The 15,120-nt window shown below is 41.8% G+C and overlaps 1 protein-coding gene across 1 annotated transcript in view; it reads right to left on the bottom strand.

Annotated features, from left to right (window-relative positions):
• Positions 1-8,642, bottom strand: part of CDCA7 (cell division cycle associated 7) — a 36,907-nt gene extending 28,265 nt beyond the window's left edge. The window contains exon 1 of the mRNA XM_043894743.1: positions 8,486-8,642. The gene's annotated coding sequence lies outside the window, so the exon portion shown is untranslated. The remainder of the gene's footprint in view (positions 1-8,485) is intronic.
• Between the last annotated feature and the right edge of the window lie 6,478 nt (positions 8,643-15,120).

The following is a 15,120-nucleotide window of genomic DNA, read 5'->3' on the forward strand; positions in this document are numbered from 1 at the left end:
ATGTTTGGAAATAGAAAGCAAAAATCAAATAAAAAACTTTTATCAAAAGTGGAATTGAAGAGGTTATACTGATTCTTACAGAATTTAATAATGTATTAGGATAAAAACATCTTAGAGAACCAAAGATAGAACTTCTTAGAATGGCTGTATTCTCAACAAGCTTTTACATTAAAGTTACAAAAACTAGTTCTAACAATGGCACTGGATGAAGGTCTTAAGCCTTTGAATTCTCTAATCTCTATTCCCTGTCCTGACTTCTCTTCCTCACTCTTGATTTACATTCACCACTGTCTCAGGGTCAGAGGAAGTATGTTACTGAAAAGCATCTTTCTAACTTCAATATTCCCAGCACTGTTATTTCATGTTTTGCCATAACTGTATAACCCTGCTACTATTAGTGCTAATTAGTTTTCTTTACATGGACTCACACTTATTTTACTTGTATAGAACTTAAAATTATAGCTATAATTGGAAAAGCAGTATAATTGGCTGTCAATAAAATGATAGATGGATAAAGTATGAAACATGATTACTAAGTTCTAAATAGATTTTATTGTCTCCTAAAGTCTGAGACATGATCTCTTGGACAGAACAAAAAGTGATGTTAAAAACAGTATTAAACTGAGGTGTTCTCATTGATAATAAGAAAGACTTTTAAAGGATTAAGAGAACTGATAGTTATAGTGTTGATAATGGCAGAGTAACCACCACCGGAATAACTCACACTGCTAACAGTTATAAACTGTGGACAAAATGTAATCAACTATTTGAAGATACTGGAGAGGGGCCACAGCAGGCGAAAACTGGAGGGGCCTTCAAGCTTTAAAAAGGAGAACTACATTCACTAGATGAAATATACTCATACAGGATGTTCCCATGTCTAGGCTGCATGGGGCAGCTAGACCTGAAGCAGATATCTGCAGTTTTATTGGCTTGTGGTGTCAGGGCTAAAAAGCTAACAGAGGAACTAAAATTGAATAATAAAAAACATTATCTCCCAAACAGAAGGATAGAAAGGAGAAATAAAGGAATAAAAAATAGTTGAGACACAGAGAAAATAGCAAAAACAGTGGAACTGAATTGAACACACCAGGAATTACAGCAAATGTAAATGAATCTAACAAACCAATTGAAAGACTGGAATTGTCTGACTAAGTAAAAAAAGGAAGACCTAACTACGTGCTATCAACAAGAGATGCAAACTGCCCTGGTGGCACAGTGGATGCAAATCTGCCTGTCAGTGCGGGGGACGTGGGTTCGATCCCTGGTCTGGGAGGATTCCATGTGCTGTGGAGCAACTCGGCCCAAGAGCCACAACAGCCAAGGCTGAGTGCTGCAGCTGCTGAAGCCCATGCATGAAGCCTGTGCTTCAGGAGAGAGGCCACCACAGTGAGCGGCCCCTGCACCACGATGAAAAGTGGGCTGCACACACCACAGCTGGAGGAAGCCCGAGTGCAGGGGTGAAGACCCAGGACACCAAAAATAAACAAGTATCAAAAAAAAAAAGACCCACCTTAATACAGGACAAATTAGATTTCAAAACAACATGTATTACCAGAGATACAGAGGAATATTTTATAATGATAAAGGGATTGTTTCACCAGGAAGACATGTAATTCTGAAATGTATGAACCCTAATAGCAGGACTTCAAAACATTAAAGAAAAATCTGACAGAGCTAAAGAGAGAAATAGAGAAACTCACAATCATAGTCAGAGATTGTAATATCCCCATCTCAGAAATGGATAGAATTAGACCAACACACAACCACACTCAAAAAACTAGGATGTGAAGAATATGAAAAAACATCATCAAGTAACTTCACCTAATTACATAATTAACATTTATAAAACATGTTATCCAGCAACTATGGAGTAGCGGAATACATGTTCTTTTCAAGTGAAAATGGAATGTTTATCACGATACACATTATTTTAGGTCATGAATTCATAATTCCCAATGAACTTCAAAAGAAATTGCCATTTTACCTAATCTATTCCCTGACCACAAATAATTCAGTTAGAAATCAACAACATTGAGATAACTAGAGAAGTCTCAGATATTTGGAAATTGAACTGCGCACATATAAATAATCCATGAGTCAAAGAAATCACAAAGGAAAAAATACTTTGGACAATGATGAAGAAAGTACAATGCTTATTGTACTTATCCCCTTATTGTATTGTTATCCCCTGCTTTTCAAAAGTTTGCTTTATAACCACTTTGCTTTTACCTGTTTATCACACTAGAAAGAAAGCCAAAGAGGATTTTCACTTTTTACCAAAAAAAGATGAAAAATGACAATAACATTCAGCACGTACTTTGCAGCCAGCCACCAACCACCATTATAAAGGTGGCGAGCAACTGGAAGCAGCTAAAGTGACCCTACCCACCTTCTTCCCCGGGAACAACAGTCAGCACCTCAGCAACAAACCGCCAAATTTGAACTCTGTGCTGTATCTCAGCTTATTTTGTGCATCTTAGCAAGATGTGTCCTAAGGTAATTGCTTCTTCACACCATTTCAGGTTGTGAAACATTTCATAGGAATGCTCTACTTTCAGATAGTGAAGGGAAAACCTATATTAGAACAGGTAAAATGAAACAATGGCAATAGAAATTAGAATGAATGGTGATTGCCTGTGAAACGCGGGGATTACCTGAAACATGGCACTCAGGCATGACATGTTCTTAAGTTAGGAAAGGTTTGACTTTATCCGAATGTTTTTCAGGAACAGATCATCTGAGCCCATGGTCAGTAGTGCCATCATCTCCTGTGACTCCCAGTATTATATGGCCAAAACTTTTCCTCTGAACTTGAAACTCGTATGTCATTTTGAATATAACATATCATAATAGATCTCTGATTCCCTCTTCAAAAGCCACTCATCTCCAAATCTTTCCACTTCAGTAAACAGCATCATCTACTCCGTTGCCCAAGCTAAAAATCAAGTGTTATTCCTGATTTCTCTGTATCCCTTATTTCTCACATCTAATGTGTCACCAAATACTGTTGCTTCTACTTCCACACAAACATCACAAGCCCATCCACTTCTATGCACTGCCACTGCGACTGTTTCTTGTCTAAACTCTTGTCTAAAATCCCTCTGGATACTCCAGTGACTTCCTCAATTATATGTCTACATAGAATCAGAGCAGTTTTTTAGAAAATAACTTGGATCATTCTCCAGTTTAAAAATCCTTCCAGGGACTTGCCTGGTGGTTCAGTGGCTAAGATGCTGAGATCCCAAAACAGGGAGTCTGGGCTTGATCCCTGGTAAGGGAAAGTGTTAGTTGCTCAGTCTGACTCTTTGAGACCACAACTGAGCAACTAACACTTTCCCTGACCAAGGATCAAACCCAGACCCCCTGCACTGGGAGCTCAGAGTCTTGGGGAACTAGATCCCAAATGCCGAAACTAAGAGCTGGTGTTAGCCAAGAAAAAAAGAAAAAGAAAATCCTTCATTAGCTTTCCCTTCCTCCAGTCCTGCCTACCTCCTCCATCTCATCCTAAACCAGTGACCGCTGTGCTCAAACGTGATCCAGCTACAGGAAACTCAGATTCATAACCATCTCAAAGTCTTTGCACAGGCTATTTTGTCTGCTTAAAAGGATCTTTGTACTCTAATTCCTTTTCTGTCTTCAAGTCTAAATTCAAATGTCACCTCCCTTGAGCCTGTATTACATTCAGAGGACTGTCCTCCACCCTATTATATTCTCAGGACCCTTTTGTCTTCACAGCCCCTCTCAGAATCTCAAGTTTTCACGGTTACTTGTTTACAGTCTGTCTCACTCACTGCTCCCAACATACACACGCACGCACTCATGAACACATGCATGTGCCCACCCACATCCAAAACCTACCTAGAATGTAAAGTCTGGGAGAACAAAGATCCCATCTGTCTTATTCATGGTCCTCATCTTAGTACCATGGCTGGTACAGCGGTTCAGAATGTATCTCCCACTTTGGCAGTTATTTTGAATTAAAGGCACTGGAGAAACAGCCAGTTCAAGAAGGGCACTCTTACCTTCCTTTGTCCCCCTACTAAGCAGGAGATAAATCTCCCACGTGATAAACAACAGGAATGAAATAATGCCATTTGCAGCAACATAGATATACCTAGATCTAGATCATCATACTAAGCGGAGTCAGAAAGAGAAAGACAAATACCAAATATCATTTATATGTGGAATCTAAAATAAGACACAAATGAACATATCTATAAAACGGAAACAGACTCAGACATGGAGAATAGACTTGTGGTTGCCCAAGGGGGTGGGGGAGAGAAGGACTGGGAGCTTGAAATTTGCAGGTGCAAACTAGTATAGAGGATGGATAAACAAGAGCCTACAGTATAGAACAGGGAACTATATTTAATATCCTGTGATAAACCAGAATGCAAGAGAATATGAAAAAGAATGTAAATATAACTGAGTCACTTTGCTCTACAGGAGAAATTAAAAAAAAAAAAACTCCCTTGTGAAAGGTGCCCGCAGTGTACCTGGAATAGGCATCCTCACCACCAGATACAGGGAATTTAGGGCTGAAAAGCCTGGATAAACAAATCTTGTTACTTCCTCACCATTTATTGCTTCCAGCCCAAACCCCTTTGTCTTATCAATTCTTCACAAATTTATTGTTTCTTTGTCTAAAACTTATAAAAGCATCCTGCTCTGGTCATGTCTTTCTATCTCTTATCTTTGTGGGGCTTTTGTACAGGAATGGAATGAAATTTTCCTCTTGTTAATCTTTTAATTACAGGGGTTGGGAAGACCCCCTGGAGGATTCCAGTATTCGTGGGCTTCCCTGGTGGCTGAGACAGTAAAGGATCCTCCTGCAAGGTGGAAGACCTGGACCTTCCTGGGGCTGGGAAGATCCTGGAGTGAGGGCACGGCAACCCACCCCAGTATTCTTGCCTAGAGAATCCCCTATGGACAGAGGAGCCTGGTGGGCTAGTCCATGAGATTGCAGAAGTTGGACACAACTGAACGACTGACCACAGCACTCATTCAGGAACCTAGAAGGGTAGAGGCAAAATTGTTTTTCCTCCTCTACAGTGACATAAAGTGAATATTGAATGAAATAAGATAATGCCTCGGGATGCCAGGACAGCCAACTGAGAAGTTTCTTGGTTAAAGTACATAGAACATCTCTATTCTGACAGTCTCCTTTTTCTTAACACCTAGCAAGGCTTCTTTTCTTTCAGTGAGAAAGAGGCTACATTTGTCACTTTCATTTCTGACAAGTGTAAAAAAGAAGAATCACCCCACACAGCCTGGGAGGAAAAAATAAGTCTCCGGACTATTTTTTTAGGCTATGTTTAGGCTTTTTTAGGCTCCTATAGATAGGGAGGTGGGCTTCCCAGGTGGCTTAGTGGTAAAGAATGCCAGTGCAGGAGATGCATCCATGGCTTCGATTCCTGGGTTGGGAAGATCCCCTGGAGGAGGAAATGGTAACCCACTCCAGTATTCTTGCTTGGAGAATCCCATGGACAGAGGAGTCTGATGGGCTACCGCCTGTGGAGTGGCAGAGTCGGACACAACTCAGCGACTGAGCACACACATGGCAGATAGGGAGAAGAAAGTAAATGATGAGTACAGAATGAAGGAGACTATGGAGTGGCTGAATCCTCTCCCTGCCTCTTATCCCACTGCCACCAACCCCCCACCCAACGACCCACACAGCTTCTTTCTGGTCAGCGGGTGACTTGAACACACACACACACAGCCATGTCGTTCCCCTACTTGCAATTCCTTAATGGCTTTCAATCTACCACTGAATAAATATTCAAGAATTTCACCCCGACTCAGTTACTGATTGGTTTTTATCTGCTTGTCCTTTCATGTGACAGCCTGTTTTTCACTTCTTAAAACTCCAGCATCCACCATGTACTCTTATCTCTTGGCCCAAGACTGGCTACGGAATGTGGCATATTTCCTAAGGAACCTACATAGCCCCCTTTACAGGCAGTCTTTCTCACTTCCTCTGCCCACACTGAAGATGCCAGTGTTCCTGGGGCTCGTTCGAGGTGCCCCACATACTCTGAGATCACATCCAACAGGCTTGTCTCTTTTCTCTCCTTTCCTCCTCTACTCACCCCTCTTTGGGCCAAGTCTTTAGAGTTATAAGAAAGACTTCCCTGGTGGTCCAGTGGTTAGGACTCTGCAGTCTCAATAGAGGGGGACCAGGTTCAATCCCTAGTCAGGGAACTAGATCCCACACGCCACAAAGAACAGTTCTCCTGCTGCAACTAAAGATGCCATGTGCTGCGACTAAGACACAGCACAAAGAAATAAATGCGTTTTTTTAAAGGCAAATCATTTCAGAGGCAGAGTAAAGGTAAATGTCACCTGAGAGCAATGTATTTATCCCCTTTCTCCCTACAAGCTGGGACACCCTAGAATTGGCCGAGGCTTCTGTCATTGCAGGGCAGCCCAGCTATAAACATCTCCCTCTGCCCCTAGTTTTCTCACTTGGCCCCAAGCTAATTCCTGTTCTCAGAAAGTGTGCCAGAAATAGCAGACAGTGGGAAACAATAGGTACTCTTGGTCTTAAGTGGTTTATTTGCATTTTGAAAAAGCTTCCTTCCTAGGAAATACCTGCCTCAAAGAGCTTTTGTTTTACAAAGAAATATCCTCAGAAAGGTCATTTTCTATCCAGCTTTCTAGACTTTTTTCTGAGCCCCCATCAAGACTCGTTTCATTTCCCACTCCCCTCCCCCCCAGTCATTAAGATCCTTGAGAATGGGGATTTAGTGTTGCCAATGCCTAGCGTGAGAAAGGCACGGAGTTTCATTTTTTTTGTGCAAACTCTAAAGGGATTGGTAGAGGTTGCCTGGAGCTCAGAGAAGGACCATGATCCTGGGGAGATGGAGAACGTCAGCCCCCTAGCTTCAGAGCCTCCTAAGAATTATTGGGGCCCAGGGTAGGCTGCCCTCAAATGTGCCTCAAAGGCATATTGATGATTTTGGATTAAAGTTGCTTAAGAAATGGCCAACACAAGAGGGACACTCTGACCCTCCTCTCTTTCTCCCTGAAAGCAGGAAATAAATCTCTCCGGTGAAAGGTAGATTTCCTGCATCTGGAGGTAAAACACCCTTACCGCCAAAGATAGGGAATTCAGGCCTAGATGCCTGTTTACACAAACCTTGTTACCTCTTTAAGTTTCTACCCCAAGCCCAAATTCTGTGTTGATTCTTCACTAATTGGGCGCCTAAGTTTCTTTGTCCTGCCAGTTCCTCACAAGTTTGTTTCTTTCTCTAAAAGGTATAAAAGCTGCCCACTTTGGCCACTCCTTAGGTTCCATGAGCACTTCATGCACCTGGATTAAAATATGCTCCTTTTTCTCCTAACCTGTTTTGTGTTAATTTGATTATTAGCCCAGTTATAAGAACCAAGAGGAGTAGAGGGGGAAATTTCCCCCTCCCCACAGAATGAAATGAATTAATGGTCACAATGGTTCCACTAACATCCTTCATCCTGGAGGGGAGATGTCTGGGTTTCTTGGGGACCAACAATCACTCTGTAGACCTCAGGCTTTTCTGGGGGAACTCTCGCTTCCCTCCATCCTCTACAGGAATGACTTAGTGAAGCTCTCAGCTCTCAGGCCTGGCCCCTCATCACGACCACCTGGCCAACTCCGGTGTTGGCAGATGACACCCACCCGCTTCCCACACCCCACCTACCATAATTGAGGAGTTATGTGAATTTTCCTACCTCTCCGTGGCTGATTTCAGCTCATTTGTCTCCAACTTTGATGCAAAAGCCTTTCAGACTCCCCCCACCTCAGCCTTCAATTTTACTGTCCCTTTGGGCTACTTATTTCAACTTCCAGGTGACCCAGGGTTTGCCATTATTCCCAGGAATTTTAACGCCCTTGCAAATGACAGACTTCCTCAATCAAATTCTCCCAATCTCCAAACTCTTCTCACACCTCAGCACAGCTCCATTTGCAGAATGGTCAGCTTTAATAATTTGACTCACCACTCTCCTGTCCTGTCCCATCTTTCCAGCTTTCTCACTTGTTTATTTCCACAAGGCCTACCACATATTTTATCAAGCCTGCCCTCTGGCACATTGGTCACGCAGAGATCTCATCTCTAGCCCAGATCTTCAGTTCATTGCTTTCACTCTTTCACCACTAGTCTCAGCGCTTCACCCCCTGGGGCAGCTGCCCTATACTCTTTAGGCCTCCTCTGGCAGCTGAACAACGTTGTGAAAGATTATAGGATCATGAAGACTATAATTTTAAATGTATGATGTCTAGTTTAAGCTGGGTTTTCAATGCCCTTGTTGTTCAGTCGCTAAGTCGTGTCTGACTCTTTGCAACCCCATAGACTGCGGCACACCAGGCTTCCCTGTCCTCCACTATCAACACGCTTACGTTAATGCTTTTTTAGGATTCCAAGTCTGTGCCTTCGTTAAATCCCACCATGGCTTAAAGCTGAATCACTCACTCTTCTCATCACACCTTTTGCTCTACACTTACCTTTTTTGGCCAAGGATTCCACCTCCTACTTCAGTCAGAAAAAAGAAGCAGTTTCTTGCCTAGGTCCCACCAACAAACACCTCTGCAGTTTCATCTGTTCTCAATTTACCTCCCTTTCTTCTCTTGTTCAAGATTATTTTTCCCTGTCTCTGGTTTTGATCAGTGTTCTCAGAGTGTGGTTCCCAACCCTTAGCTTTAGCCAAGGTCTGGGAACAAGTTAAAAATGCAAATAATTGTTGGCCCCACCCCAGACTTGCCAAATCATTCACTCTAGGGATGGGCCCAGCAGCCTGTTTTAACCAGCCCTCCAGGCTAGTCTGAGGCAACTGAAGGATCTGCTCTTCCTATTGTTTGCATTCTCTTGTTTGCATTAATATTTCCTCTGGGAATTTATTCTGTTAAAAAAGATGCTACAGGCCCCAAAAGGAGTTGCTTGAGCAAACCAAGACTCGGCAACTAACCTGATAGCAGTTTTAGCTCTCCCAGGAATGTAATCTTTAACCAGTCTAGAATTGCCTGGTCAGCACTAATGGTGTAATCCACCCAGTAGACCCCTACCATCCCCTCTCAGAAGGTAACCTTGCCTGAAACAATGCACTCTTTCTTTATCTCTCTCCCTTTTCTACCCTTTTGTGCAGTCTTCCATTCTGTACAGCCCCTCAGAGCTCCTCTGAGGGAGGATGCTGCCCGATTCATGAACTGTGAAATAAAGCCAATTAGGTCTTTATATTTACTCAGTTGAATTTTGTTTCTTAACAGTTCCAAGGAAATAATCTAAAATCAGGCCATGATTTTATACTCAGAGGTGTTCATTACAGTATTATTTATAACTGGGAAATAGTAGAAACACCCAAAGTCCATGATGGGGGCTTCGCTTGTGGCTCAGCTGGTTAAAAATCTGCCTGCAATGCAGGAGACCTGGGTTCGATCCTTTGGTTGGGAAGATCCCCTGGAGAAGGGAATGGCCAAAGTCCATGATGGAATAGTTATTAAGGAAAGACAATGTCATATAAGCAACAACTAAAGGATATTTATCAAGTTATTTTTTATTATATAGGGAAATAATTATGTTCTAATATTAAATTTAAAAATTTTAAAGGAAATATGAAGTTGTTTAAAGGCTGGTTTACATCCTGACTTCAAATACCAGCAATTAGCCACTTCCCCTTCCCCCCACTCCACTAAACCCACAGTAACAAGGGTTTAAAGTGTTTGGTTGGTTTTTCTTTCTTTTTTTTTTTTTTTTCTGATTGAAGGATAATTGCTTTACAATGTGGTGTTGGTTTCTGCCATGCAACAATCAGCCAGAAGTATATGTACATTCCCTCCCTCCTGAGCCTCCCTCCTACCCCACCCTCATCCCGCCCCTCTAGGTCACCACAGAGCGCTGGCTGGAGCCCCTGTGTTAGATAGCAGCTTCCCACTCACTATATATTTTACACACAGTGGTGTATATATGTCAATGCTGCTTTCTCAGTTTGTCCCATCTTCCCCTGCTCTGTCCACAAGTCTGTTCTCTATATCTGCATCTTTATTCCTGCCCTGCAAATAGGTTCATCAGTACCATTTTTCTGGATTCCATATATATGCATTAATATATGATACTTGTTTTTCTCTGTCTAACTTACCCATTCTTTATAGCAGGTTCTAGGTTCATCCACCTCAGTTCAACTGATTCACATTCATTCCCTTTTATGACTGAGTAATATTTCATTGTATATTTGTACCACAACTTCTTTATCCATGTCTATCAATGGCATCTAAGTTGCTTCCATGTCCTGGCTATTGTACATAGTGCTGCAATGAACATTGGGATACATGTGTCTTTTTAAATTAAAACAGAAAGCCACAAGATCAAAGAAATTAGGGAGGAAAGAAAAGGGACAACATTTTAGAAGCTGGTAAAGAAAGGGTAGGATGATCTTAAGAAAAGGGTTCCTCTTACAGGGAAGGATTCCCCAAAGACTCAGAAACTGGCAACATTGTAATATCTTCCTGAAAAGCGGTACAAGTGAGCTACAAACAGAAGGAAAGGTTGCAATTCAGTGTAAGAAGCAGTTGAAGCCCCAGGCTCCTCCCCAACTGGTACCCCCAAATGGCTACCTCTCCCCTGAGACAAAGGTTTATCATTTGCAGAGATTAATATAAAGGGCCACTGAAGTAAGGGACTCTACCCTGAAAACTGGTGATTAATAACCATTCACATGTTGAAGATCAAAGCCCCCCACTTCTATCTCAAATTGGTTCCCAGACCAGGTAGTCAGAACATCAAAAGATTACTGTTAATTAAGGAAAACCACTTATCTCAAGGAATTTACTGCTTTTCTGTATATGGGAAAATGCAAAGTCTGGGTTCTTTGGGATTCTTCCTTTGATATGCACCTCAGCTATCTGGGGCAGCATCCTGTATTTTCTCACCCTGAGACTCCACCTGGTGCACTGTGAGGGATGGTTGCAGTGCCTGACTGTTAGGGGGGCATCCTGCCTCCATTCTGAGTTCCCTCAGAGCTTACCTTCCCAGCAGCTGTACTTTGATGACTTGATGGCTGCAACATCCTCTGTTTACTGATATGGCAGGCAGTGTTTTTCACTCACAGTCACTTAATACAGACTCATGCATGTAGGCAGTTTCCATTCTGATGGACTGATGGAATTGCAAATGTCCGTGGAGTGTATTTCACGTCTACAGTATTGATCACATATTAATAGCTACTTACTCCATGCCAGGCTCTCACTGTTTAACTTATGGGATAGGATAGGTGTTATTATTCTCTAATTAAACTGTTGAGGAGTCTGAAACACAGTGAGGTTAAGTAGCTTGTCACACAGCTTGAAGACGGTGAGTTGGAATTTGAGCTGAAACAGTCTAATTTGAGAGGCCTCTGGCTTTAGCCTTAAAAGTTTTAGACATACAGACTTAGAAGGTAACTGTGTTTTTTTTTTTTTAAAGACTTAGAAGTCTTGAGGAACCTGAAAATGAAAACTACCCAAGAAGTATTTTATCAACTTAATTATTTGGAGAGGGAGAAAATCTTTAGGTGGTTAGATGGTTAATAAATTATAAGAGTAAGCAGAGCAAAAGCTATTCAAGAATTAGCAGTAACATTTATGATTCAGCAGTCACTATAAGCAGCTGAATTAAATACAGATTTTAGATACCTAAATATCTATCTTATGTAAATCATATAGATGTATAAAATAGTATAGTCTTAAGAGGTATTAATACATGCATCTTTATCATTTCAACACCAAAGGAATGCAGGCTGGTTCCCTTTCACTGGTGAGGCTATGTAGAAGGAGCTGCCTTTTGGAGATATTCAAACTTAGGAAAGTGAAAGACTTAGGAGATAGTGGATAGGACAGGGACCATGTGCTGTTTTGTCTACAGAGAATTATAAGAATGGCTTCCAGGTGTTGAATGCTAGCTCTTGCGAGGCACTGTTTGGAATTTTACATTCATTCCTAACCATCGTGATATTCTTGTGAACATAGTGATTCACAAGAACTACATTCTTGTGAAATTATGATCCTTGTATCCATCTTATATATTGGGGATGTGTATCCAACATTGTACAGCTCCTAAACTAAAATTGAGGGCTACCTCTGTTCCAGAGATGGACTCATCAGCTCACATCTGATGGAACAAGGGCCCAGAGACCATCTTCGGTAGCAGTGGAATCAATTTGTACTGTTTTGTTGATTACCTGTTAAAAATGCTTATCTGGAATTAAGGGTGCAGACAGCAAATTGGTCTCATCATGGATAATTCGTGTGATTCCTTCAGAGCCCAGTGAGATACAGAAAGATCCCACTGGGCTGAGAAGATAGAAAACTCTCTCTGGTAGGCTTATCTAAAGATATTAGATTATTTATTTATTTTTAACCCATATCTTCATTTTTAGAAAGGATTGTATTATTCATTTCTGTTTATTTTTGACTGTGCTGGGTCTCCGCCGCTGCATGTGGGCTTTCTCTAGTTGTGGCAAGTGAGGGCTACTGTCTAGCTGCGGTGCTCAGGCTTCTCATCGAGATGGCTTTTCTTGTCGTAGAGCACAGGCTCCAGGCGCGCAGACTCAGTAGTTGCGGGTCACGGGCCTAGTTGCTCCATAGCCTGGGGATCCTCCTAGACCAGGGATTGAACTTATGTCTCCTGCACTAGCTGGCAGATTCTTAATCACGAGACCACCAAGGAAACCCCATATCTTCCCTTTTTCGATCAATTATTTTTTAAAATTGAAGTATAGTTGATTTACAATGTTGTGTTAGTTTCAGGTGTATGGCAGAGTGATTTAGTTATATATATATATATATACTTCCCATGGAGGGGCTTCCCTGGTGGCTCAGTGGTAAAGAACTCGCTTGCCAACATATACTTCCCAGGTGGTCTGTGTAGTGGTAAAGAACCTGCTTGCCAATGGAGGAAGCATAAGGGACATGGGTTCGATCCCTGAGTCCAGAAGATCCCCTGGAGGAGGACATGGCAACCCACTCCAGTATTCTTGCCTGGAGAATCCCATGGACAGAGGAGCCTGGCAGGCTACAGCTCATAGTGTCCAACAGAGTTGGACACGACTGAAGAGACTTAGCACATACATATGTATGTGTGTATGTGTATGTGTGTGTGTGTTTTCTTTTTCAGGTTCTTTTTCTGTATGGGTTATTACAAAATATTAAGTACAGTTCCCTGTGCTATACAGTAAGTAGTCCTTCTTCATGTTTTATATTTAGTAATGTGCATATGCTAAAGATACTAGATTATAATAAGTACATTTTCAACTAAAAAAGTACAAGTAATTTTTGAAGTATTGTATAAATAAGCAAAACGAAGATAAAATATAAAGCACCTGCTATTGGGGAGGGAGGTGGGAGGGAGGTTCAGGATGGGGAACACATGTATACCCATGGCTGATTCATGTCCATGTATGGCAGAAACCACTACAATATTGTAAAGTAATTAGCCTCCAATTAAATAAATTAATTTAAAATAAAAAAAGCACCTGCTATCTAAAATCACCCAGTGACAAAGTTAATATTTTATTATATATCATTCCAAACATCTTTTCTCTCTTTTTTTCTCTCTCTGTCTCTCACACACATGTTTGTTTGTTTGTTTTGCACCAGGTCTTAGTTGCTGCATGTAGGACCTACCTCCCTGACCAGGGATCAAATCAGGGCTCCCTGCATTGGAAGAGCAGAGTCTTAGCCACTGCACCACCAGGGAACTCCCATGTGGCTTTTTTTTAGTTGACTTTTTTTAGGTAATAATATCAATTTGGAATATTGGAGATCTATTAAAAATTTATACAGTTTTGTTCAATGTACTGTAGACTAAAAAAAATACACAACCTAAAAGTTAAGAGTTGTGTTTTATTTAGCAGGAATTTTTAGGACTTTAAGCCTGGGAGGCAGCATCTCAAATAACCCTGAGATAATTGCTCCAAGGATGTGAGGGAAGAGCCAGGATATATATAATTTCTGCAACAAAGGGCAGTAGTCTGCACAACAAAAGATTATTGTTAATTTAAAAAACTCAGATATGTGAAGTTAAGTAATTTAGTGCTTTTCTATGTATGGAAAGATGCAAGTCTGGGCTCAGTGAAGTCATCCCTTTGATATGCACCTTAGCTATCTGGGGCCAGTAGACTGTGTATTCATATCCTGAGGTTAAGTAGGGCTCACCTTGGGGAGTTGCTGCAGTCTGATAGCTGTTCAGTTCAGTTCAGTTGCTCAGTCATGTCCAACTCTTTGCGACCCCATGAACCGCAGCACACCAGGCCTCCCTGTCTATCACCAACTCCCAGAGTTTACTCAAACTCATGTCCATTGAGTCAGTGATGCCATCTAACCATCTCATCCTCTGTCGTCCCCTTCTCCCGCCTTCAATCTTTCCCAGCATCAGGGTCTTTTCCAATGAGTCAGCTCTTCATATCAGGTGGCCAAAGTATTGAAGTTTCAGCTTCAACATCAGTCCTTCCAATGAATATTCAGGACTGATTTCCTTCAGGATTGACTGGTTTGATCTCCTTGCAGTCCAAGGGACTCTCAAGAGTCTTCTCCAACACCACAGTTCAAAAGCATCAATTCTTCAGTGCTCAGCTTTCTTTTGGAGAAGGAAATGGCAACCCTCTCCAGTATTCTTGCCTAGAGATTCCTGTGGACAGAGGAGCCTGGTGGGTTGCTGTCCATAGGGTTGCACTGAGTTGGACACAACTGAAGCAACTTAGCTTGCATGCATGCATTGGAGAAAGAAATGGCAACCCACTCCAGTATTCTTGCCTGGAGAATCCCAGGGACAGAGGAGCCTGATGGGCTGCTGTCTATGGCACGTTGCACAGAGTCGGACACGCCGGAAGTGACTTAGCAGCAGCAGCAGCAGCTTTCTTTATAATCCAACTCTCACATCCATACACGACTACTGGAAAAACCATAGCCTTGACTAGACTTACCTTTGTTAGCAAAGTAACGTCTCTGCTTTTCAATATGCTATCTAGGTTGCTCACAGCTTTTCTTCCAAGGAGCAAGCGTCATTTAATTTGTTGGCTGCAGTCACCATCTGCAGTGACTTTGGAGCCCAAGAAAATAAAGTCTGTCACTGTTTCCATTGTTTCGCCATCTATTTGCCATGAAGGGATGGG

Source organism: Cervus elaphus, chromosome 33 (assembly GCF_910594005.1).
Source record: "Cervus elaphus chromosome 33, mCerEla1.1, whole genome shotgun sequence".
Lineage (NCBI taxonomy): Eukaryota > Metazoa > Chordata > Mammalia > Artiodactyla > Cervidae > Cervus > Cervus elaphus.